General features: G+C 43.7%; 1 protein-coding gene across 10 annotated transcripts in view; it reads left to right on the top strand.

Annotated features, from left to right (window-relative positions):
• Window positions 1-2406: 2406 nt before the first annotated feature.
• Window positions 2407-24552, top strand: part of GCNT1 (glucosaminyl (N-acetyl) transferase 1) — a 198186-nt gene continuing 176040 nt past the window's right edge. For 6 of the 10 annotated variants that reach the window (XR_010337030.1, XR_010337025.1, XR_010337028.1 and 3 more), the window contains exon 1: window positions 8015-8085. The gene's annotated coding sequence lies outside the window, so the exon portion shown is untranslated. Of the gene's footprint in view, window positions 2468-3439; window positions 3543-7741; window positions 7893-8014; window positions 8086-15731; window positions 15862-24405; window positions 24504-24552 lie in introns of those variants that run through there. The other 4 variants (XM_021667119.2, XM_064361639.1, XM_012474554.3 and 1 more) reach the window with 4 other exon arrangements.

Raw genomic sequence — 24552 nt, 5'->3', positions numbered from 1 at the left:
AGTATTGCATATATTTTCTAGTTTGTTTGACTTTTATTTTTTTTGAGACAGAGTCTCACTCTGTCACCCAGGCTGGAGTGCAATGGTACGATCTCGGCTCACTGCAACCTCTGCCTCCCAGGTTCAAACGATTCTCCTGCCTCAACCTTCCGATTAGCTGAGACCACAGGTGCCCGTCATCATGCCCGGCTAATTTTTGTCTTTTTAGCAGAGATAGGGTTTCACCATATTGACCAGGCTGTTCTCAAACTCCTGACCTTGTTTTCCACCCGCTTCGGCCTCCCAAAGTGTTGGGATTACAGACGTGAGCCACCACACCCAGCCAGTTTGTTTGACTTTCAACTTTGTTTATGATGTATTTCGTTATGCATACATCTAACATTTTAATGTATTAGGTTAACTCTATCAAACTTTTTTGTGTGTGATTTTAGCTTTGTTGCTCTTCTGAGAAATACTGCCTGCTCTTAAAAGAAATCAACCTGTTTCTTTTTAAAACCATTAAAGAACTTACATGTATGGGTTTTAGAAACAGCTCAGGCTTTAGTCTACAATTCACTTTCTCCATCTTCACGCTTTCCAAGTGGTGCCTGACTCTTTCATGACTTCCTCGTGTTCCTTTCAATGTGGTTTTATTAAATTTCAAAACTAATTTTGTAGCATTTGTCAAAATAAACAAATCTGGATTTAGGGAAGAGGAGACTTTATTCAAAAGGATTACTGCAAGAAGAGGACGGGGGCTATTGTAAAAGGATAAGGAGAGCTCTTTAGCCAGCGCCATTTTTCAGGAAAACAAGGCTCGGGCAAAGGTCAACACTGTTGACCTCCCCTTTTGTTGAAGATAAATGAGTATTATTCACCGCTGAGCAATTCAGACACAATCCTAAGCCTCCTGCATGGGTTGAGTCAGGGACTAAGAAACAGTCTCCTGGGACTCTGTTTGGTGTTGTTTCTATAAAACCAGCTGGTGGCAAAAATCAGTTGTTTAAGGGTCAGGTATCTTAAATGAGAAATGCCTACCATTACAAAGAGAAATATTAATAAAAGGTTTAATATTAAAGGTCAAAGAAATATTAATCTTGGCACCTACAAGCCAAGGAGAGAGGCCTCAGAAAAAAACCCAACTCTGCTGTCACTTGATTTTGGACTTCCAGCCTCCAGAATTGTGAGAAAACAAAACTCTGTTGTTTAAGCCCACCCAGTCTATGGTACTCTGTTATGGCAGACCTAGCAAAGTAATAGACCTACAGAGAAAAACTATGACATAGACCATCAGCTGTCTGTCCTATACCAGCATTGTAGCAGACTAGTCAAGCTTAAAGTTATATATCTCATGACTTTTTTTTACAGCCATAAACTTCCTTATAGTACAACTTTTCTTTTTTCTCTTGTTGTGAGATGGAGTCTCACTCTGTCACCCAGGCTAGAGTGCAATGGTGCAATCTCGGCTCACTGCAACCTCTGCCTCCCGAGTTCAAGCAATTCTCCTGCCTCAGCTTCCTGAGTAGCTGGGACTACAGACCATACCTGGGTAATTTTTGTACTTTTAGTAGAGACGGGGTTTCAACATGTTGGTCAGGCTGGTCTTGAACTCCTGACTTCAGGTGATCCAAGCACCTCTGCCTCCCAAACTGCTGAGATTACAGATGTGAGCCACCGCACCTGGCCAGTACAACTTTTCAATGTGGCAAAAAGGAACACATCGTTAGAAGACCAAAATATATTTAGCCTCACTGTATGTAAAAAGCTTCCATGAGCTTTAAATTATGCTCCACGATTCTTACTTAGAAATAATCTAGGTACTTGTATGAGTCCATTCTTGCCTTGCTATAAAGAACTACCTGAGACTGGGTGATTTATAAAGAAAAGAGGTTTAATTGGCTCACAGTTCTGTACGCTGCACAGGAAGCATGGCTTGGGGAGGCCTCAGGAAACTTAAATCATGGCAGAAGTTGAAGGGGAAGCAGGTACGTCTTACATGGCTGGAGCAGGGGGAGGAGAGGCAGGGAGGAGGTGTCACACACTTTTAAACAACCGGATCTCGTGAGAACTCTATCACAAGACAGAACCAGGGGGATGGTGCTAAACCATTAGAAACTGCTTCTATGATTCAATCACGCCTCATCAGGCCCCACCTCCAACACTGGGGACTACAATATGCTATGAGATTTGGGCAGGGACACCCATCAAAACCACATCACCCCCAAGTGGGAAAGACTCCCTACCCAGCTAATTTTCCCTTTGGCCAGACCCCTACTTAATCCTCAATCTAAGGAGCTTTACCTCCCTGCCAGCCCACAGAATCATTTGAAAAAGCCAATCACATCCTCCTATGGAACAAAGGGTCACCCCACGCTTGCGCCATTACTACAAAGCCTGCCTCGCACAGCCCCTGCTGGTTCAGTCTACTCTCAAATGCAATTCCCATGTGGCTCTGCATGACGTGCAATAGCCTCCTCACCCATCACTTGTGAGTATGTAACTGAAAAACTGTAGCCAATCTCATCTGTCCAGTTTTGGGTGTCTGTCATCTCTTCAGCCATCTCATAGTATTTAGCGCAGGAGATCCCTCCTTCACCAATGGTGTGAAGAGAAGGTGGTCAGAACAGAAGGGAGACCTAAATCTTGAGTGACCTTGAGTTGAGGAGCTGGAGTGGGTAGGAAAAGGTCTGTAGAAATGGGTAGAGGAGTGAAGGAGGTAGACTAAAGAATTCAAGGTGACAAAAGAGAAGGTTTTGTTTTGTTTTTGAGATGGAGTTTCGCTCTTGTTACCCAGGCTGGAGCTCAATGGCACGATCTCGGCTCACCGCAACCTCCGCCTCCTGGGTTCAAGCAATTCTCCTGCCTCAGCCTCCAGAGTAGCTGGGATTATAGGCACGCGCCACCATGCCCAGCTAATTTTTGTATTTTTAGTAGAGACGGGGTTTCATCGTGTTGACCAGGCTGGTCTCAAAATCCTGACCTCAGGTGATCCACCCATCTCGGCCTCCCAAAGTGCTGGGATTACATGCGTGAGCCACCACGCCCAGTCAAGAGAAGGTTTAAAGTGTTAAAAAGGAGGAATGAGGATGATGGGAAGAGAGAAGTCTTAGATGAGCTGGTTTAAAGAAATCTCATGTTTCCCAAAGAGGCCTTTGAGGTTCTACCTTACCTTTAGTAAATGTTGCCATTTTTGAAGCTATGAAACCGAATTAGTGCCATAATGGCACGTACTCAGTGGGGGAAGAGGAGGGCATCTGATAGAGTGAAAGTTATCCATGGCATTAGTGGATAGTCAGCCCAAAGAAAAAACTTTAAAGGAGCCAAAAAAAAGTCCCATTTGATTAATTCCCTCAAACAATCCCCAGGTCAAGGAGCTGAGAAAAAAGACAAGTCTCACAGGAGGGCCAAAGCATTTCTTTGCACGAGATAATCAAAGTAACTCCTTACTGTTCTTCAACAGACAAGATGCCCAGAGCACTGGTTCAAGACTTGAGCTCACCGAAGAGTTCTCAAGTCCCCAAAACGGCGCCTTTACCTGGGTGGGTTCTGGTGGAGGTCCCGAGGTGAGTTCCAATCTTGAGCTGGGTCACAGCACCAAGAACTGTCAAATAAAAACCAAATCCAGACCTAGGTAAGGACAGACTTTATTTAAAAGGATTATTGCAATAGGAGAAGAGAATGTTGCAATAGGGGAGGATTGCAACATTGAGGCATTCTAACAGAATGCTTCAAGGTAAGATCTGCAAGCTTTTGAAAGGTCAGGCAGAAAAAGGCTTTTCTTTTATTGAGAGTAGTAAACAATGCTAAAAAGAACCAGTAACAGGGAGTGGGATGAGCAGGTGGCATGATGAAGCAATTGATCAGGACAGTTTCTTTGTGCTCAGCTGGGAAGGGGCTTCTTGGGAGGGGATATAATATGGTTTGGCTGTGTTCCCACTCAAACCCCACCCAAAGCTCGTCTTGAATCCTAATCCCCATAATTCCCGCGTGGCAAGGGAGAGGCTCGGTGGAGGTGATTGGATCATGGGGGCGGTTTCCTCCATGTCGTTTTCATGATAGTGAGTGAGTTCTCATGAGATCTGATGGTTTTATAAAGCTGTTTTCCCTGCTCTTGCTTGCTCTCTTACCGGCCGCCATGTATGATGTGCCTCTTCCCCTTCTGCCATGATTGTAAGTTTCCTGAGGCCCCCCAGCCATGCAAAACTGAGTCAATTAAACCTCTTTTCTTTCTAAGTTACCCAGTTTCGTGTAGGTCTTTATAGCAATGTGAAAGCAGACTAATATAGGATGTTAAGGGGCTTATTCCAAATTCCAGTGCTGGTTTAGGCTGAGAGTAGATTAAAGGGCAAAGACCTGGGGGAAGGAGAAAAGCCTGAGTGAAATCTGACCAAGTAAGGGATTTGCCCAGACTGATCAGTAGGGGCAGGTGGTTCAGCCAACCATTTATGGGATGAGAATGGAAACGTGGAGGGCATGGCTATGGCCTTGTCACAGGGGTGAAAGGATGTCATCCATGATGCTTACCTAAGTCATTTGGGGAAAGGTGATTCTGTGTAGTTAGTGGTTTCTCAGAAAATAAAGGGGGGAAGGGGATCTTCACTGTTCACCAGTGACACAAAATATAGGTCAATCGACACCATCGTCTTATTTAAAAAAAAATTCTTATTCATTTATTTATTTTCAAGATGGAGCCTTGCTCTGTTGCCCAGACTGGAGTGCAGTGGTGTGATCTTGGTTCAATGCAACTTCTGCCTCCCAGATTCAAGCGATTCTGTGCTTCAGCCTCTCCAATAGCTAGGATTACAGGTGTTCGCCACCATGCCTGGCTAATTTTTGTATTTTTGGTAGAGACGGAGTTTCACCATGTTGGCCAGGCTGGTCTCAAACTGCTGACCTCAAGTGATCCGCCTGCCTCAGCCTCCCAAAGTGTTGGGATTACAAGCATGAGCCACCACTCCCAGCCTCTGTTCCGTTATTTGATTGTACTTGTAACTACAGTTTTAGTGTGACATTTTAAGAATGTATTGCTATTGTATTAATCATTACTATGACAGCTGTGTTCATCAGACACTTTCCCACCTCTATAATATTAGGAGAGTTGGATGTTTGTGATCATGAGTTTGCTCTTTGTGCTGGTTATTAAAGTATGTCTTGGAGTTCAAACTCATGCTTCCGTCCTCTGCTCTGCGAGCCAGGGCTGGGGCTTAGCAAATCACATTTCCTGTAAGGTTTTGCCTATAAGGGGTGCTTGAGAATAGGGACTTGCTACTTCATAGCTCCTTACTATTTCTGTCCATGCTACCAAGCAGTGGCTCTTCTTTCTGGCTGTTGTAGCAGCTGGTTCCAGTTTCTTAGTGTTTTTTGTTTTGTTTGTTTTGTTTTAAATCCATCCTCTCTCATCCAGCCTCAATGTTTACCTTCAGAGATAAGAGCACCAGTTGGGTACTACCCGATCCTTTGAGGCCTGACTCCCAGACAACCAGGGGCCTCTCTGGGATCTTAGGTTCTGATAACCCCAACACTTCCCCTCTCCCAGCTCTGTGCGTGGCATCTGCTTCCTGCAGTTACTCTCTGTTACTGCAATAGTTTTGCCTTGCCAGTCTTCATGACCTGTTTCAGTAATCCCTTAAATTCTCTGTAAAAATAATTGCTGTGATTTCTGTTTTCTGACTGGGCCCTGACTGACACACCTCTAAGCCTTCCAGAAATACCTTCTAAACTACTTGTATAGATTTATGGGTATATGTTATTGCAGGAATTAAAAATAAGTGGCTGGGCAAGGTGGCTCACACCTGTAATCCCAGCACCTTGGGGTACTGAGGTGGGTGGATCGCTTGAGCCTGGGAGTTCAAAACCAGCCTGGGCAACATGGTGAAACCCATCTCTACACGACATACAAAAATATCAGCTGGGCATGGTGGCACACACCTGTAGTCCCAGCTGCTTGGGATGTTGAGGTCGGAGAATCACCTAAGCAGGAGGAAGTTGAGGCTGCAATGAGTTGTGATTATGCCACTGCCACTCTGCTCCAGCCTGAGTAACAGAGTGAGACCCTATCACACACACACACAAAATGGATTACACTTACGGTATACAGGCAGTATCCAACTGACAAACAAGATGTATTCTAAAAGTTAATTCACAAATCTATTGCTTGCCCACCACCCCTGGCTAATTTATCTATTTTTATTTTGTAGAGGTGAAGTCTGGCCAAACTGCCCAGGCTAATCTCAAACTCCCAGGCTCAAGTGATCCTCACACCTTGGCTTCCTAAAAGTGTTGGAATTACAGGTGTGAGCCACTGCAGCCGGCCAGCTATACTTTATTTTTAATTATTTAATTAATTAATTTTAAAAAGCCTCACTTTGTCGCCCAGGCCAGAATGCAGTGGCATGATCTCAGCTGACTGCAACGTCCACCTCCCAGGTTCAAGTGCTTCTCATGCCTCAGCCTCTCAAGTAGCTGGGATTACAGGCACATGCCACCGTGGCTAGCTAATTTTTGTATTTTTAATAGAGATAGTTTCGTTATGTTGGCCAGGCTGGTCTCGGACTCCTGACCTCAGGTGATCCACCCACCTCGGCCTCATAAAGTGCTGGAATTACAGGCATGAGCCACTGTGCCAACCCCAGCTATAATTTAAACTTATATTTAGCAATTAATATGTCTAATTGTATTTTAACTTATAAAGGACTCAGACATTTAATGAATATCTGTTACTTAATTTATTATGTTTGAGATTTCAAGTTACCAAAAAAGATTTTTAAAACTATTTTTAAGTAGATAAATTTTATAAAACATAATTATTTTTAAAAAGTTCATTTATAAACTTTTATTCCATTTACATTACCTAATTCACTCACTCTTAACAATTATGCTTGAATTGCTCATGAAAAATTTCATGAGACATTAAACAGAGCTAAGCCATTGACAGCGTTCAGGAGTTTCCCTGAAATAATTTCCTCTCCCCTGAATTGTTGCTCCCCAATGAAGCGGGTACACAAGCTCCTAAAACCTCAGTTTTTGCTGGGGGAGGCAGAGGGGGTATTAATTTTTCTTTCCTGCAATAACCCCTGCACCAAATCTGTGTACTTTTTCTCTTGTTAATCCACCTGTTGCCAATTTATTTCATAGACTTAGTTATCCAACCCTCAGAGAGTAGCGGGGAAGTCTTTCTTCCCCTACACCCTCATCTTACGTTAATTTTTGTTTTCACATCAGACGAGTATCAAAAATATTGCAGTCTAATGGCCTCCGAGTTAGAATTTTTTAAAACAACATAGAAACAAGACCTTCTGCTTTCTCGGAGCTAAAAATCCAGTGGAAGAAGACACAGACACAGTATTCCTCTTGTTACAAAGAGAGCTCTTGTCAAACACAAGCTCTGTGCTATAAAGGTGGAAAAGGTTTTTTCCTACTTTCCACAGCACTGTGGATTGTTCCAGTCTAATTTGATATTAATTTTTATGTGGAAATGCACATTAATGTAATGAGTTCTTGTTTTTTGTGTTTCGTTTTTTGTTTTTCTTTTGTAATGAGTTCTTAAATGCTAAATTTAGGAAGCAAGGCTCCTTAGGGGGAAAAAAAAACACCTACATAGTCATGTCTAAACTTTACATATCAAGACCTTGGAATTTAATTATATTGTTGTTCTAGAACATATTTTCATGTTTAAAATCAGAAAAGGCAGCATTTCTCGAGTTTCCTGTTTTCAAGGAAGGGGGGCATAAAATGTTTAACAAGACCCTGCTCACACTCGTAGGGCTAAGAATCAGAGCACAGTGAGGAAGAGGAACGAGGAAGCACTGGGACCGCAGAGCTCCTTCCAGCCCACAGCAGTGCCCAGAGGGCGCCCTCGCCTCGAGGCGGGAGCCGTGAGTCCCCGGCGAGTCTCCAGCCCCGCGCCAGCGCAGGTGGGCGAGGAGGGACTGGTGGGCGGGGCCTAGAAAGGCGGGGCCTCCGGGGGCGGCCCCAGGGCGGGCCCCGCGGGTGCCAGGGCTGCAGGCGCAGCTCCCCAGCGCCTAGAGCGCCGCGCGGGGCGGGAGCTTGGAGCACGAGGAGCAGCAGAGCATCTTCCTGCGCCTCCGGGCCAGACGCCCACTCCAGGTAACCGACTCCCCCTCGAGCTCCCCCTGCCCGGCCGGCCCGCGGTGGGGGAGGGCTGGGAAGGATGGGTGGGAGGGAGCCGGCTCTCAGCCAGGGCCCCGTGGCCCCGGGCGGGCTGGGCTCCCCCGCGAAGGAGGAAGCAGAGCGGGGTGCGCGGGGTACCGGGATGGAGCGGCGCGTCCTCCTTCCACCCTCATTTTCCGTCCGCTCAGTGGGGCTGGCACGCCGGTGCCCCGTGTCCCCTGAAAGTCACTTTCTGGCCTCTTGCCCCTGGTCCTTGTAGCTTGGACGTCGGAGGGGTTGGCTGCGGGCGTGGACAAGCAGGGAACGAACAGATTCGCTGCCATCCGTTGGGTGCCAGGGGCTTCACTTCATTGAATCCTAACCCCAGTCCGGCTAAGATGCATTATCATCCCTAGGTTACTGATAAAGAGTCCAACGCTAGGATAGCCAATGACACGCCCTGGGGCAAACTATTACTAATAGAAAGGGACAGTAGTATAGGTGCTCCGAAGCTTCTCTCCCTGCTCCCCCGCTTTCCTTCTCGCGGCAGTCTAGGAAACTCGCGCGCAGGGCGCAGGGTCTGTTACGAAAACAAGTGATTCGTCTTAAACGCATTTTACTCCCTCCTGGGTTTCTTTTCTCTTCCCCCCTCCCCGCCTCACTTTTTTTTTTTTTTTTAAGTATCTCAGGCAGATTCCTCCAAGTTTTGGTTATTAGGTTTTGAAATGGAAGAAGCCCTTGCTCCTTTTCTCCTGGCAGCGCTTTCTGCGCAGCGCAGGCACCCTTGCCTGTCACGCCTCCCTCTCCTCTTCCAGTCTCCCAGCGTGGATGAGGGCGCCTGCAGATCCCGGCTGGGGTAGGGTTGCCCGGGCCGAGGTAGGTTCTGCAGGCACCTGGCATTCTGTAGATGCATATAAACGTTGCCCCGTACACCCTTTACCTTGTTTCTTTGTGTAGAGAAGAGAGTAGTCTTTTTACACATAATAGGGCAAAAGGCCAATTGGGAGGATATATGGTGTTCAAAGAAAGCCATGGTGCCTTGAGATGAGAATGCGGACACAACTTTTTGTGGGCTGAATTTGATGAGTGGGAGGTGAGAGACGTGGTCTGGAACTTGTCTCTTAGTCTGGCATTGGGTCCCCTTTCCAGAGCTGTTCTCAAAGGCCGGTTTGTTTTATATAGAGGAGGAGGAGGGGTTAATAGCTTTTAAAGATCAGTGTAAATTACCTGCTAGGAGCTTAGGCAATTCCAGGCAGGCCCCCCTGCTGGAGGCTTTAGTAGCAGATTTCAGTTCTGGCTGGGAGGAAAACTCAGACTGTGTAGGTATCTTCTTTTTCTTAAAGTAATTTTTTCAGGCCTTTAAAATGGTAGTTTTGGGAAACTGATTTCTTAGAAATGGCAAACTCCTTTATTTTAAAATACGATATACCAAACTGTGAATTTACTTTTAAAAAGTGTTTTATTGGTCGAGAGGTTGATGCTGTTTCCATTTCATGATGAGGGTTTGAGGGTCACTGTCACCTCCTCTGCACATCCTTCAACTTGGCCCTGTAAAGGGCGTCCTTAGCCTTGGCCGCAAGTTTGTACTAGATTCTATCCTTCATTAATTATAGTTCATTCTGGATTAATGATAGCAGTGCTTCCACTCACTTTTTAAGGAGTTAGGACTTTTCCATTGTAATTGAATTGCTTCACAGTAAGAAAAATGTTTTTCCCTAAAACTGGGATCACAAAATCAGCTTTATCCACAATGTCTAAACAGGTAATGCGCAAGAGTGCTTGGTTGGGCCCAGGTGACGGCAGGGGAAACCTACTAAGTCTGAGTGGATATTGACCATCCCCACCCACCATCTATGCAGGAATTCCCAAGCAGCCATGCAGTGTACACAGCTCTTCTTTGTTTTTTTTTTTTTTTTTTTTTAAGAGTACCTGAGATCTTTTACTTAAAAAAAAAAAAGCATGATTTTAAATATTGGCTTATATTTTTTCCTTTTTAAAACACAAAGAGGGCCAGGTGTGGTGGTTCATGCCTGAAATCCCAGTACTTTGGGAGATCGAGAAGGGTGAATCACAAGGTCAGGATTTCAAGACCAGCCTGGCCAAGATGATGAAACCCTGTCTCTACTAAAAATACAAAATTAGCCAGGCATGGTGGCGGGTGCCTGTAATCCCAGCTACTTGGGAGGCTGAGGCAGAGAATTGCTTGAACCGGGAGGTGGAGGTTGCAGTGAGCTGAGATTGCACCACTGCACTTTAGCCTGGGCGACAGAATGAGACTCCGTCTCAAAAACACACACACACACACAAAGAGGCTGGGCATGGTGGCTTATACCTGTAATCCCAAATTTGGGAGGCTGAGGTAGGTGGATCACTTGAGGTCCTGAGTTCGAGACCAGCCTGACCAACATGGCAAAACCCCATCTCTACAAAAAAAAAAAAAAAAAAAAGATGCAAAAAGTAACCAGGTGTGGTGGTGGGTGCCTGTAATCCCAGCTACTCAGGAGGCTGAGGCAGGAGAATTGCTTGAACCCAGGAGGCGGAGGTTGGGATGAGCGGGAATCATGCCACTGCACTCCAGCCTGGACTACAGAGTGAAACTCCATCTCAAAAACAAAAAAAAAAACCCAAAGAATAAATCAAATTTGTTTCATGCATCATCTGTTTGCAAATCTCTACCTTAAAAACTGCTTATGTGCATGGTGATTATATTCTCTAAGGAACAGAAAATTCTGAACTGTGATGTAGCTATTGTATATTTTTCATGAAGTGGCAGGGAAGAGAAATTACTACTGGAAATGATCTCTTCTGTCAAATTCTGTTTTCTATGAAGTGTGTGGTATTTCAGCTATAGTTTTTTTTTATGGAGCCAATCAAGGAGGACTCTTGTCATTATTTTTATTATTTATTCTAATGAGAAATATATTCATGGTTTCAGGTCAGTATGTCAAATGTCTAACTCCCTGTCTTAAAAAGGGAGTTCCCAAATGACTCTTCATACAACCAGATGTGTTTCTTGTGGAGACTGTCTGTTTTCTTGGCTTGGTCACTGGACTTGTGGCTTAATATTGTCATGCTTTCTATCTGAGGCAATTGCCATGTATATTTCAACCAGCCTTTCTCAATTTTGACACTTTTGACATTTTTGGCCGGATAATTTTTGTTGAGAGGGCTGTCCTGTGCATTGCAGGATGTTTAGCAGCCTCTCTGGCCTCTACCTACTAAATGCCACCCTCCCTGCTGTTAAATGGCCCAAATGTCTCCAGAACTCCAGACATAGGCAAATGTTCCCTGGGGAACAAAGTCATCTGGTTGAGGAACAAAATGAGCCTATATTTAAGATGGTCTAAACATTTATGAGCTATACTACAAGCTAAACAATTAACTTCATGATTAGAGAAGCTATTTGTAAATTTAAACATCTGACATTTCGAAACATCTATAAAGATAACTAAACCAGTGTTCTTTGTGAATGGCCAATGTGTCCTGCCAGTTTCATTTCTTTTTTTTTTTTTTTTCCTATTTTGAGAAGCATGCCCTGCCAGTTTCTGTCTCCAAAGAAATTTCAAGTATTCAGTCCATTTGTTAAATTTCATAAAGTTTAAAATGTTAGAAATGAAAAAGGAATTCTACAGTAGTTTTGAGTAGAACTTTGTTTTAAGAAAAATTAACCTTTTTTTAGCTAACAGCAATAAAACGAAGACTGCTGTGTATTTCTGTAGTCTGAAAAATCTCAACTTTCTCAAAGGGAGCACTACATGATATATGACATAACTGACATCAGAGGAAAACATGTTCTGGAAATGTAACCCTCCTCATTAGGACTTACGTATGCTCAGGGAGGTTGAAAACAGCATTGATTATGAGGATGCCTCCTTAGCTGGGATTAACTATCCACTGGTGCCTTCCAGAAATCAAACTGATTTGTAAAACTCAGGACTGGCTACATAATTTGTGGGCCCCCTTATTAAAAAAATTAAGAATGTGAACATGGTGACCACAGACGATTAAGCCAAGCACGGGGCCCAGTGTGACTGCACTGGTTCCCCGCCCATGAGCTGGCCCTGGAAAAACTCTTTATTCATAGCTCAGAGTAGGGTTGTGACCACAAATGCAAATCTAAAGCATGAAATGTTACTGCTGCCACTAGGCACCTGGAGTTTCTGCTTCCTTGATTGTACTTCTGTTTCCAATGAGGAGTCTGCGTGTATTTGGTCATCAATGCAATGAAGTTACTAAGAAATCCTCCCATAATTGATTTTTCTTTTGCTAAAGTAGTAGCCCAATTTTTGTTCATTAGGGTCGTGGGTACTGGAGCAACCTGTTTATTTAGGCATTCATTGAACAGCTATTTACTGAGCATCTGTTAGATGTCTGGCATCTTTTGCTCCAGGGCCACAGCTGTGAACAAGATGGAGGGTCCCTGCCTTTATGAGCCGTCTAATCTGGTGGTTAGATGGAGATGAACACCTAGTCACACAGGCTCAGACTATCATAATCCTGAGTGGTACTTAGGAAAGCACAGGGTATTAGGGGACATGTCACCTTGAGACCTAACCTGGTTTAGAGGAGAGAGACTGTTCAGGGAAGGTCTGCTTAAAAAACTATAGTAAAATAAGGCCTGGAGGCAGGTGCAGTGGCTCACGCCTGTAATCCTAGCACTTTGGGAGGCTGAGATGGGAGGATTCCTAGAGGCCAGGAGTTTGAGACCAGCCAGGTCAACGTAGCGAGACCCCCACCCCCCGGTCAACGTTGCAAGACCCCATCTCTTTTTTTGTGTGTGTGTAAAAAAATTTTTTAAAAATAGTCTGGGTGCGGTGGCTCACGCCTGTAATCCCAGCACTTTGGGAGGCAGAAATGGGCATATCACAAGGTCAGGAGTTGGAGATCAGCCTGCCCAATATAGTGAAACCCTGTCTCTACTAAAAATACAAAAAAATTAGCCGGGCAAGGTGGCACGTAACTGTAATCCCAGCTACTTGGGAGGCTGAGGCAAGAGAATTGCTTGAACCCGGGAAGCAGAGGTTTCAGTGAGCCAAGATCATGCCACTGCTCTACAGCCTAGGTGACAGAGCAAGACTCTGTCTCAATAAATAAATAAATAAATAAAGGCTGAAAGATTAGTAGGAGTTAGTGAAGTGCATTAGGGGGTGAACTTATAGGCTGAAAGAGTTGAGATTGAGAGGAAAATGTGTCTGGGGACGAGGCCTCTTGGGTCATTTTTAGGATTTTGGACTTTAAACATAGTGGAAACCCACTTTTTGTTTATTTGTTTGTTTGTGATTTTCAGACAGGGTCCCATTCTGTTGCCCAGGTTGGAATGCAGTGGCAGGATCTTGGCTCACTGCAGCCTCCACCTCCCAGGCTCAGGTGATCCTCCCACCGCAGCCTCTCGAGTAGCTGGGACTATAGGCACACGCCACCATGCCCAGCTAATTTTTTGTATTTTTAGTGGAGACTGGGCTTTGCCATGTTACCCAGGCTGGTCTCAAACTCCTGGGCTCAAGTGATCTGCCCACCTTGGCCTCCCAGAGTGCTGGGATTACAGGAGTGAGCCACACCCCTGCCCACTAAAGGGTTTTTGATTTGAGGTTAGTTGGTTTGTTGGAGACAGTGTCTCACTTTGTTGTGCAGGTTGGAGTGCAGTGGCTAGTCACAGGTATGATCTTAGCACACTTCAGTTGAACTCCTGGGCTCAAATGATCCTCCCTCTTGAGCCTCTCAAGTAGTTGAGACTACAGGCAAGGGCTACCATATTCGACTAGGAGTAGTTTTATTTTAAACCCAGCAAGTCCTGACTCCTTTCTGTTTTGTCTAAATTCTACTTAAAAATTGAATATACTTCTTTAGTTCATTGCTCTCCTCTCACATTTTCAAAGGCAGAGACTTGGCCAGGTAGCACTTCCCACATTCTTCCCAGAAATGTCCTGAGGCAGATTCCTGATATAGTGAAATATCCTCTCAATTTTCTGTTAGGGCATGCAGTAGTGTTGCCCACAGTCCTCCAGCTCATAACCCACATGCCTTTTTCTCCAGTTTCCAGTGAGATTTTTCTGTTTTTAAGACAGTCTTGTTATGTTATGCAGTGGCTATTCACAGGAGCAATTATAGCACACTGCTGTCAAACTCCTGGGCTCAAGTGATCCTCCTGCCCCAGCCTCCCTCATACCTGTGACTACAGGAAGGCACCATTGTGCCTGACTCTGATTTGAGGGTGTTTTTGTTTTTGTTTTTGTTTTAAGATGGAGTCTTGCTCTGTTACCCAGACTGGAAGAGCAATGGCTTGATCTCGGCTCACTGCAACCTCCATTTCCCGGATTCAAGTGATTCTCCTGCCTCAGCCTCCCAAGTAACTGAAATTAAAGATGCACATCACCACATCCAGCTAATTTTTGTATTTTTAGTAGAAATGGGGTTTCACCATATTGGCCAGGCTGGTCTTGAACTCCTGACTTCAAGTGATCCTCTTGCCTCAGCCTCCCAAAGTCCTGGGATTACAGCATGAGCCACCACACCTGCCTGATTTGTGTTTGTGAAATGATCGCTGTTGCTGTGTAGAGAACAGTTTAGAGAGGTAGGTCCTGCTGGCACGTATGGTGTCTTTGTGCAAGCCCAAAAAAGGCTTCTATTCTGTGTGGACCAATTAGAAAAAAATGCACTATGGTGTTGCAGCTAGACCAGGTCGAAAGGCTTCAGCCCCCTCAGCCAGACTTGTGCAGGCACAGCCTGCGCAGTCATGTGGCCACACCGAGGAGGAAGAGGGTGGATGTGAACAAGCAGTGCTTTTGCAGGCACCCAGGGATGATGTAGCAGCGCTGGGTGAAGCTTAATGACAGAGAGGGATTGAGATTGAGTGAGATTGGATTTGTAGTTAAAATCAGCAAGAAGGTGGTAATTATTTGGATATGGTTGATGGAGAGGGAGGTGATAAGGATGATTCGGAAGTTTTGGCATAAACAACTGAGTAGGCTGGGATGGTGGAACCATCATGGTGATTGAGAACACCGGAGGAGGAGCGGTTTGGCACGAGGTGTGGGAGGGAAGATAACGCCTTTTTGGATGTGTTTTGCTTGTGAGACATCCAAGTAAAGACGAGTTCTAGACAGTTGCTACTCATGAAAGAGCGGAGGGGTAGAAATACATGTTTAGGAGCGTTGCATATAAGTAATTCCTGCATAAAAAGCAGTCATCCAAGAGGGCGTAGAATGAGAAGAGGAAGGGGCTGGACCCACAGAGTTTCATCACTGTATTTGGTAGAGGAAGAGCTGCCTGTTAAGGGTATTGAGAAGTATGATATTCATGCAGGGCAGGGAGTAATGGGGGATCTGTAATATTATGCTTTGTTTTCTTATGTTTCAGATTGAGATGAGAGAAATTTAAACATGCTCTAAGGCGCTACTAGGATTTTTTTTTTTCAGGATCTCTACTGCCCAGGCTGGAGTGCAGTGGCACAATCTTAGCTTACTGCAACCTCCACCCCCTGGGGCTCAAGTGATCCGCCCACCTCAGGCTTCCAGTAGCACTAAGAGTGCACACTACGCCTGGCTAATTTTTGTATTCTTTTTTTTTTTTCTAGAGATGGGTCTCACCATCTGTGTTGTCCAGGCTGGTCTCAAACTCCTGAGCTGAAGCAATCTGCCCACCTTGGCTTCCCAAAGTGTGGGATTTTGGTACCATAATTGTGAGGACTTTTTTTCTGAAGGAAGTGGCAAAACCACTGGCTGAGTTTGGGGTGTGTTTGTGTGTGCAGTCAGATGTTTCTTCAACCAGCATTTAGTAAGCATTTTCTAGTGCTAAGAGCTTTGCGTTTGGCTCCCTGGAAAGTACTATGAATGATATTGATTGCCTTGAAGCTTGGTCCTATACACCTGAAATAGCCTTGCACTACTTTTTCTACAAATTGCTTCCTACTTTTGACCTTACCTGCTTGGTAACTAAAGAGAGTAAATGCTCAGCGGATATTCTGATGGGCATCAAAGCCACTAGGGGTGAGGGTCCTAAAGGGTAGGACCTTTTCAAGTCCCTTCCACCCCATGCAGGTTCATGTCCCATGTCATGGTTCTCAGCATTCGCTATACATTAGGAACACCCACGGAGCTTTTAAAAAATCTGACACCCGGGTCAAACTCTATACCAATTCTATCAAATCTCTGGTAGGGGGACTCAGTTATTGGTACTTTTTGAAAGCTCCCTGATGGTTCCAGTATACAAACCAGATTGACAGTTGCTCACCTGTTGAGTGGCCCTGAGTCCAGTTAAAGCCACTCTGCTGTGTTGAGTAAACTCCAGCCCCTGCTGCCTGGAGTTTACTGATTTGTCAGTTGTCAGAAAATAAGGCTCAGACCAATTGTATAGGATAGAAAACAAGGTTGAGATCATACTCGTATCTGGAGCAGGAAGCGAATGAGTTCTTTGGGGGTGTTGAAAGTACGTGTAAGAACTTCTATTTATAATTTTATAAGCATTTAAGGTCAAGAGTGCCAGTGGTCCCTCCTTCAGTTTTTTGTTTGTTTTGAGACAGTCTTGCTCTATCACCCAGGTTGGAGTGCAGTGGTGTGATCTCAGCTCACTGCCACCTCTGCCTCCTGGGTTCAAGCAAGCCTCCTGAGTAGCTGGGATCATAGGCACTCCACCATCATGCCCAGCTATTTTTGTATTTTTAGTAGAGATGGGGTTTTGCCATGTTGGCCAGGCTGGTCTCGAACTCCTGACCTCAGGTGATCTGCCCTCTGGGCTTCCCATAGTGCTGGGATTACAGGGGTGAGCCACTGCACCTAGCCCTTCCTTCAGTCCTGTGTCCTGTATGGTGAGTGTGGTTTCTAAGGTGAATGAGGAGGCGGGGATTCCTTGCCTGGCTGGTGCCTGCTCACCTAGCCGAGACGTTTCAGGTTAGGAACTATAGGGTGTCATTGAGTTGTTCAACTTTAGAAACACAAAAGCTTTATATTAGAGCATCTCTCAACCTAGACTTGTCTCTGAGTGGGTGATTGATGTACTGAGATACTGCGTTTCTCTCAGCCCTCTCCCTTCAGCCAAGAGAGCTGAAGCTGAAGTTCAGTGGTTCCATTTTGGAATATATGTCATGGCATGAGAAAGAATCGCTGCTTTAAACTGAAGAAGCTTTGTCGTCCTTTGCCATGCCCCAGGGAGGGAGCAGGACCATCTTTTGCACCCATCAGAGCTTTCCTGGTTCTCTTATTGCCAGATACGTAAGAGTGGTTGAGTTTACAGGAGTCTGCATCTTTCTTTAGCAAAAAGACGGAGTTTCAAATGTGTTGCCCCTGTCCAATTTTGCTATGCCTATCAGTAGTCAGATATTTTGGGGAGAAGGGAAAAATTCAAGACAAATGTGAGGGTCTTACAGTGAATTATTTTTCAAAAGAAATTTCTGCTACTGAGGAGCATTTGGGAAGTGGCTGTGTGGAGATGTTTTCATTGTAATGTGAATATATTGCCAAAAAATAGTGTACGTTTGTGACTTTATCAAATCTCTCAAAGAAAAAAAAACTGGGAAACAAATTGTCTGACTACTTTAAGTGAAAAGTATCAGTGAGTTTTTAATCTATTTGTTAACTTTATGGGGGACCTGCAGACTCTTTCGATTAGTCTTTGCAAAAAACTGATTGAAACCCACCAACTGAATTTCACCAAAAAACTATGATTGGTGGATAGAGGAAACTAAGTATCAAGATGTAGGTAGCAGAGCCAAGAGTGCATTACTGTAATTGAAGTCATAGGTTTGATTGTATCTTCCATGTTTTTTTAATGATACATGTAATTTATTAGTACATATAATTTTTAAATAAACATATGAAGGGCACTCTTAGGGTCTATACTAAGAAGTTTTGCATGCTTGTCATTAGAAACATTGAATCAAAGTCCTGTGTGTGTGTATATGACTTTGACTCTAAGTCAAATGTAAATGTAACTGTGTAGATATGCCATTATATAATGTAAATGGAATATATACATGTATTTATTTATAAATAAGGCAATCTGAGAACTTGCTTGCTGGTAAACTTTAAAATAGCCTCTGTCTCAAACCCCTCCAGTATACCCAGTGGGAAATAAAGTTAACTGCTGGATTAAAAATAAGTGCTCAGGCTGGGCACGGTAGCTCACACCTGTAATTTCAGCACTTTGGGAGGCTGAGGCAGGCAGAATACTTGAGCCCGGGAGTTCAAGACCAGCCTGGGCAGCATGGTAAAACCCCATCTCAACAAAAAAAAACAAAAATTAGCTGGGTGTGGTGGTGTGCGTTTGTAGTCCCACCTACTCAGGAGGCTGAAGTGGGAGGATTGCTTGAGCCCAGGAGTTGATGCTGTAGTGAACCATGATTAGGCCACTGCACTCAAGCCTGGGTAACACAGCAAAACCCTGTCTCAAAAAAAAAAAAAAATGCTCAAACTAAAGAGTGATAAATATATTGTGTCAATGTCTTGTTTCTCTTGAAATGTGTACATTTTGTCATTCTATAATGTATACATATATCAAAACATCACATCATACCCCATAAGTATATACAATTTGTCACTTAAACGTTAAAAAAATTTTTTTAAAGAACCCGCAGAACTTGCAGAAGTCTTCTGGCTAGTGCCCTGCTCTTGGGCAGGTAAATACTTTGAGTTATTTAAACATTGGTGATGTGGTTTTTTATTCTTTTGTCCACTAGCACCTCAGTACTGTCATCTTCAAAGCTTTTCTTGTGAACTAGGCTAAGCCAGTTTGGTTCTTTTTGGTAAACAGAGATTGGTGAGGGCTGCACTTCTCTGGACAGCTGTACTAGCAGGTGAAGGTTAAAAAGCAAGTTTCAAATCAACTGTGACCCATTTGGGGGCTCTGACCGCACCTCCCATGAAGGTTCACTCAGGACACACAGGTCAGCATTCTAGCAGCAGGATTGGAGTCAGGTAATCAAGAATTTCCTGAAATCAGCAGCTGGACTCAGGAATGCGCTTAGGACACCATCCCAGGGTTTGGGGCCGGCCAAGCTTGTTTGTCCTCTTCGTGTAAATGCAGGACTTGCTTCTGAAATATCCCCAGTCCATTCATATAGGTGGAGTCAGCCACCTTACCCCATATCATCTGTTGTCTACACATTTCTCACATCTGTTAATGCTAACCAGCACAGTCCCTGCATTCACATAGGAGGATCTGGTTCTCATGCTACTTACAGTAATTAACAAAACCTCTGGTTTGCAATTAAAAAGCCTGAAGCACATGCTGTATCTGCTGCTGGAGTATGGCCATCCCAGGAACGTGCTCCTGCCTGGGGCATTTAACTTCCACCAACCCCAGGGTATAGATAAAAACCCATGCGTGTATGTCTCACTGCTATGCAGAAGTGTTTTTCAAGCCAATAATAGACAACCCACCAATTTTGTTGATTACTTGTGTCAGAAAACGTATGATGGCTATAAAAATACAGGATTTAAAAAAACATGTGTAAGTGGAAATTAGTACCTTTAACATAAATGTTTTCCAAAGACATTTCTGACCATTCTGAGGCATGTCCTCTGGGCTGTATTCTCCCATTAGGAAAGAGACCAGTTTTTGATGGTAGATGTGATTTTGCAGCATGTCAGAAGTCAGTGTTAAGAGAAAGATTGGTCATGCTCAGTAATATTATTTTGGGTCAAAATGACATGTAAATTTATTTATTTCTTTATTTAAGACCAGGTCTCATTTGTTGCCCAGGCTGGAGTCTAGTGGTACAGTCACGGCTCACTGAAGCCTTTACCCAAGGCTTAAGTGATCCTCCCTCATCAGCCTCCCGTAAATTTTTTTTTTTTAAAAAATAGACTAGGGGCTAGACATAGTGGCTAATGCTTGTAATGAAATCATTGCCACTAGACTTTGATAGGCTGAGGCGGGTGGATCACTTGAGGTCTGGAGTTCGAGACCAGCCTGGCCAACATGATGAAACCCCATCTCTGCTATAAATAAAAAAATAAAAATAAATTAGCCAGGCCCGTGGTGGTGTTCGCCTGTAATCCCAGCTACTCAGGAGGCTGAGATGGGAGAATCGCTTGAACCCTGGAGGTGGAGGATGCAGTGAGTCAAGATTGCGCCTCTGTACTCCAGCCTGGGTGACAGAGCAAGACTTTGTCTCAAAGAAAAGAAGGAAATGAGAAAAGAGAATGTGTGACTGACACTGACCACAAAAAAAATGTCAGCTCTCTCTTTTGGGGTTCTGTGGGTGGCCTTTCCTCCCAAAAAAGTAGAATTGCGTGAAGGAATGCAGTAGAGTGTGAAAGGACACATACCAGTGAGGGTGAAGCTGTAGGTTCTGGTTAAAGTCAGCTTTTTACTAGCTCTTGACCTTAGCAAAGCCACTTATTCCCCAGGCCTCAGCTTTTGTGTGAGTTACAGAGGAGGGTGGAAGTTGGGGCTAGGTTGACTTCTTTTTTATGGACTTGTAACATGCTCTTCTTAGAAGTTTTCTTTGTCATGTAAATTTGAGAAATGCTGAATACCGTGTCTCTGTCTTTAAATATTTACCGTAGACATAACTGTCTTAAGGGTAAGAGATAAGGAGCCAGACCAGCAGTAGAGAATCTTGTCTTTTTTTCTTTTTTCTTTTTTTTTTGAGACCGAGTCTCACTCTGTCACCCAGGCTGGAATGCAGTGGCGTAATGTCAGCTCACTGCAACCTCTGCCTCCCAGAGCAATTCTTCTGCCTAATCCTCTGGAGTAGCTGGGATTACAGGCACATGCCACCATGCCTTGCTAATTTTCATATTTTTAGTAGAGACGGGATTTCACCAGGTTAGCCAGGGTGGTCTCAAACACCTGACCTCAGGTGATTTGCCCACCTCAGCCTCCTAAAGTGCTGGGATTAAAAGTGTGAGCCATGGCGTCTGGCCACACTTGTCTTTCTTTGTGTCTTTGTTTCTTGTAATTTATTGGACCACAGACTCCACCCCATCCTGAAGACCTAGTAATTGCTCTCAGAGCTGCTATTTCCAGCAACTCTAGATGCTTCCTAAAGTTTCTTTCAGCTCTATAATAGATGCATTGTTCTAAAAATAGTTTTAACTATATTGACCAAGCCTATAATTTCCCCTAGAAACCTCAGCAAATAACCATTATGTGAATTCCTGGAGAGCAGTGAGTATGTATTATTTCTGTTTGTATTTTTCTCCCCAGAGCCTAGCAATCTATTTTGTATAATAGATTCTCAGTTTGGAATGGAGTTGAGTATATTAAATTATTTGTTAGTAAGCTTGAAATATGGATTCTCATGTTTGAAGTCTGAAAAAGTTACCTTTAGACATGAGCTAAAGATTTGAATAAAAGTCAGAAAGGGGAAAATAATAATAATACATTGCCAATATTAAGGGCTTATTATTTGTCAAATACAGTATAAACATGTTACAAGTTAGCTCACTCTTTATAAAAACTCTAAGGTGTATATGATCATTTCCCCAATGAAATTGTTTAAAGTTAATTAATTTTTTAAAAAACCAATGAAGACGCTGAAGCTAGGAGAAGTTAAGAATGTGCTGAAGTTTGAGTTGGGGAATGATGATTCCCAGGTCTCTTGCTGGGGCAGTCTGTCTGGACAGCTGAAATCATTGCCACTATACTCTTCTGTGTCTCAGATATGAAGAAACCTAAGAGAAAATATTCAGGACTGGGCACAGTGGCTCACACCTATCATCCCAGCACTTTGGGAGACCAGCGTAGATCATTTGAGCCCAGGAGTTCAAGACCAGCCTGGGCAACAGTGTGAGACCCTGCCTCTACAAAAAAATGCAAAAATTAGCCAGGCATGGTGGCATGTGCCTGTAGTTCCAGCTACTCAGGAGGCCGAGGTAGGAGGATTGCTTTGAACTTGGGAAATCGAGGCTGTGGTAAGCTTTGGTTACACCACTGCGCTCTAGCCTGGATAACAGAATGATACCCTGTCTCAAAAAAAAAAACAAAAAAAAAACACACAAAGAAAAGAAAAGGAAAGATTCCGCCACTAGTAATCAGAGAAATAACAAAATGAAACTTTGATGATGTACCATTTTACAGTTGCAATATCGGCAAAAATAATTATGCAGTATATTCATATGCAGTCATTTAGCATTATATATAATTAAAATGTAGAGTAAATGTAGAGCAAATGGTATCCAGATGTTACTGGGGACAGTAGAAGTATGGTTTATTTGGAGGCAGACAAGAGGCAATGAAACAAGTAGTGACCTGAAATCCCCACTCCTGGGAATTCCAAGGAAATCCTTTAAAAGCAAAGAGAAAACAAAGCTATGAATATACAGAGTTATTCACAGCTCATATTTATAACAGTATAATTTGGAAATACCCTTAATATTCAACCGTAAGACTCAAACTAATTGTGACAAAAGCAAATGAAGATACTTTGATAGCCAATACATGAAAAAAGAATAGGAAATGAAATCCTTGCTGCTAGGACACCTGAGCCAAAATGCAAGTGTCGTATAAAGATAAGTACCAGAAGAGAACATGGAGCGTGAATGCAGAGGGTGTGTAAGTGAAGTGAGACTGTCAATGGATTTTTGTTTTTGGGAAGTTATCTTAGCTATATGCTTTGCAAGTATATTTAATTGGAGCTCATGTTGGAGAATTGTCACCATTTTATCCCAGTTGGCAATTTTTAAAGAAAATTACTGGCCGGGTGGGTGGTTCATGCCTGTAATCTCAGCACTTTGGGAGACCAAGGTCAGTGGATCACCTGAGGTCAGGAGTTTGGGACCAGCCTGGCTAACATGGTGAAACCTCATTTCTACTAAACATACAAAAATTAACCAGGTGTGGTGGCACGTATTTGTAATCCCAGCTACTCGGGAGGCTGAGGCAGAAGAATCGCTTGAACCTGGGGGGTAGAGGTTGCAGTGAGGCGAGATCACGCCACTTCACTCCAGCCTGGGTGAAAGAGAGAAACTGTCTAAAAAAAAATGACTGAAGGGAACATCAAAAATACAAACATTTCAGAAGTCTTTTGACTAAACATCCCTCTCTCCCATAAAGAAGATGCTCACCGAATAGTTTTGGGTGTGTGCTTTTCACAGTTTTTCCAGTGAGTGTTTATAATATATTTATCTGGAGGCTTGTTTTTTTGTGGTGGTTTTGTTTTTGAGACGGAGTCTCCGTCTGTCACCAAGGCCGGAGTGCAGTGGCACGATCTCGATTCAAGCGACTCTCCTGCTGAGTAGCTGGGATTACAGGTGCGTGCCACCATGCCCGGCTTTCTCTGAACATGCTGAGGTGCAGCTCATCTCTGAATACCACGTCATCTCACATACCTCTTTTCATGTCATTACAATGAGAATTACTTCGTTCTTGGCTTTAGTGCTAATTTCAAATTCAACACCTGTACAAAAATATAATTTAGATGATGTGAAAATGGAGAATAAAGATTGCCACTCAGGTTTACGAAGCTGTTTAAAGGGCACATTCACAGCTTAAAACACAAATAAGTCCATGAGGGTTGAAGAGGTTGCTCTGACGTGTCTTAGCACTGAAGTCTTCAAAAAGAGTTTGTAACATTCATATCTGCAGGAAGATTTGGGAGATTCTGGAGCTCCTTGAAAGGTTAGAGGCAGGGAAAGGTGTAATTAGAAGCTGTTAATAACTGGATCCAGTGTTGTTTTTGGCCTGAAAGAGAGACTATGCTCTGTTCTCTTTGTTCCCCCGGGAGTCAGCCGTGGGCTGAGCCCTTGCCTCACCTCTTACTGCTGGTAAACTGGAGTAAATGACCATATTCAGAGCGGTGAAAGCCTTGGTTTCTTTACCCGTCAAGTGAGAATAAAAATAGCTACTTACAGGGCGATTGTGAGAATTAAATAAGAAAAGATATGTAAAATGCTTGGCAAAGTATTTGCTAATTGTTAATATTAACAGTTTCCTAAATTCTGAGATAACTTTGTAAAAAGCACCATCCATTTGATATCATCTCTAAAGGAAGTTTAAAAAAAAACACACACCACAGTAATGAGCACACTTAGTGTCAGTGGGTATCAATTTCGAAAAATGTCAATGTAAGGGAAAAAACGTTCTCAGACTCGGAAATACAGTACATATTAGTATTTTGCCTTACAGTGGGAGTCCTTCTATCGTGAATCTGCTAAAGAACAGCAAAGTGCTTTATTACTTAGGAACTTGGGACCCCTTAAATAAATCCAGCTGCTCCTTTGTGCAGGTAGGGAGACCAAAGTCCATAAAGGTGAAGGTCAATCCCAGACAGGATGTAAGTACCACCCAGTACAGTTTGAGGCCGGTTGTTTTCTGGATTTCTTTTTAGGGTTTTTTTTGTTTGTTTGTTTTGAGATAGAGTCTCTCTTTCTCACCCAGGCTGGAGTGCAATGGCGTGATCTCTGCTCACTGCAACCTCTGCCTCCCAGGTTCAAGCGATTCTCCTGCTTCAGCCTCCTGTGTAGCTGGGACTACAGGTTGGAGCCACCATTCCTGTCTAATTTTTGTCTTTTTAGTAGAGATGAA

The sequence above is a fragment of the Aotus nancymaae genome, unplaced genomic scaffold (genome assembly GCF_030222135.1).
Source record: "Aotus nancymaae isolate 86718 unplaced genomic scaffold, 86718_ANA_hifiasm-v0.15.2.pri h1tg000041l, whole genome shotgun sequence".
NCBI lineage: Eukaryota > Metazoa > Chordata > Mammalia > Primates > Aotidae > Aotus > Aotus nancymaae.
This window is presented reverse-complemented; position numbering and strand designations above follow the sequence as displayed.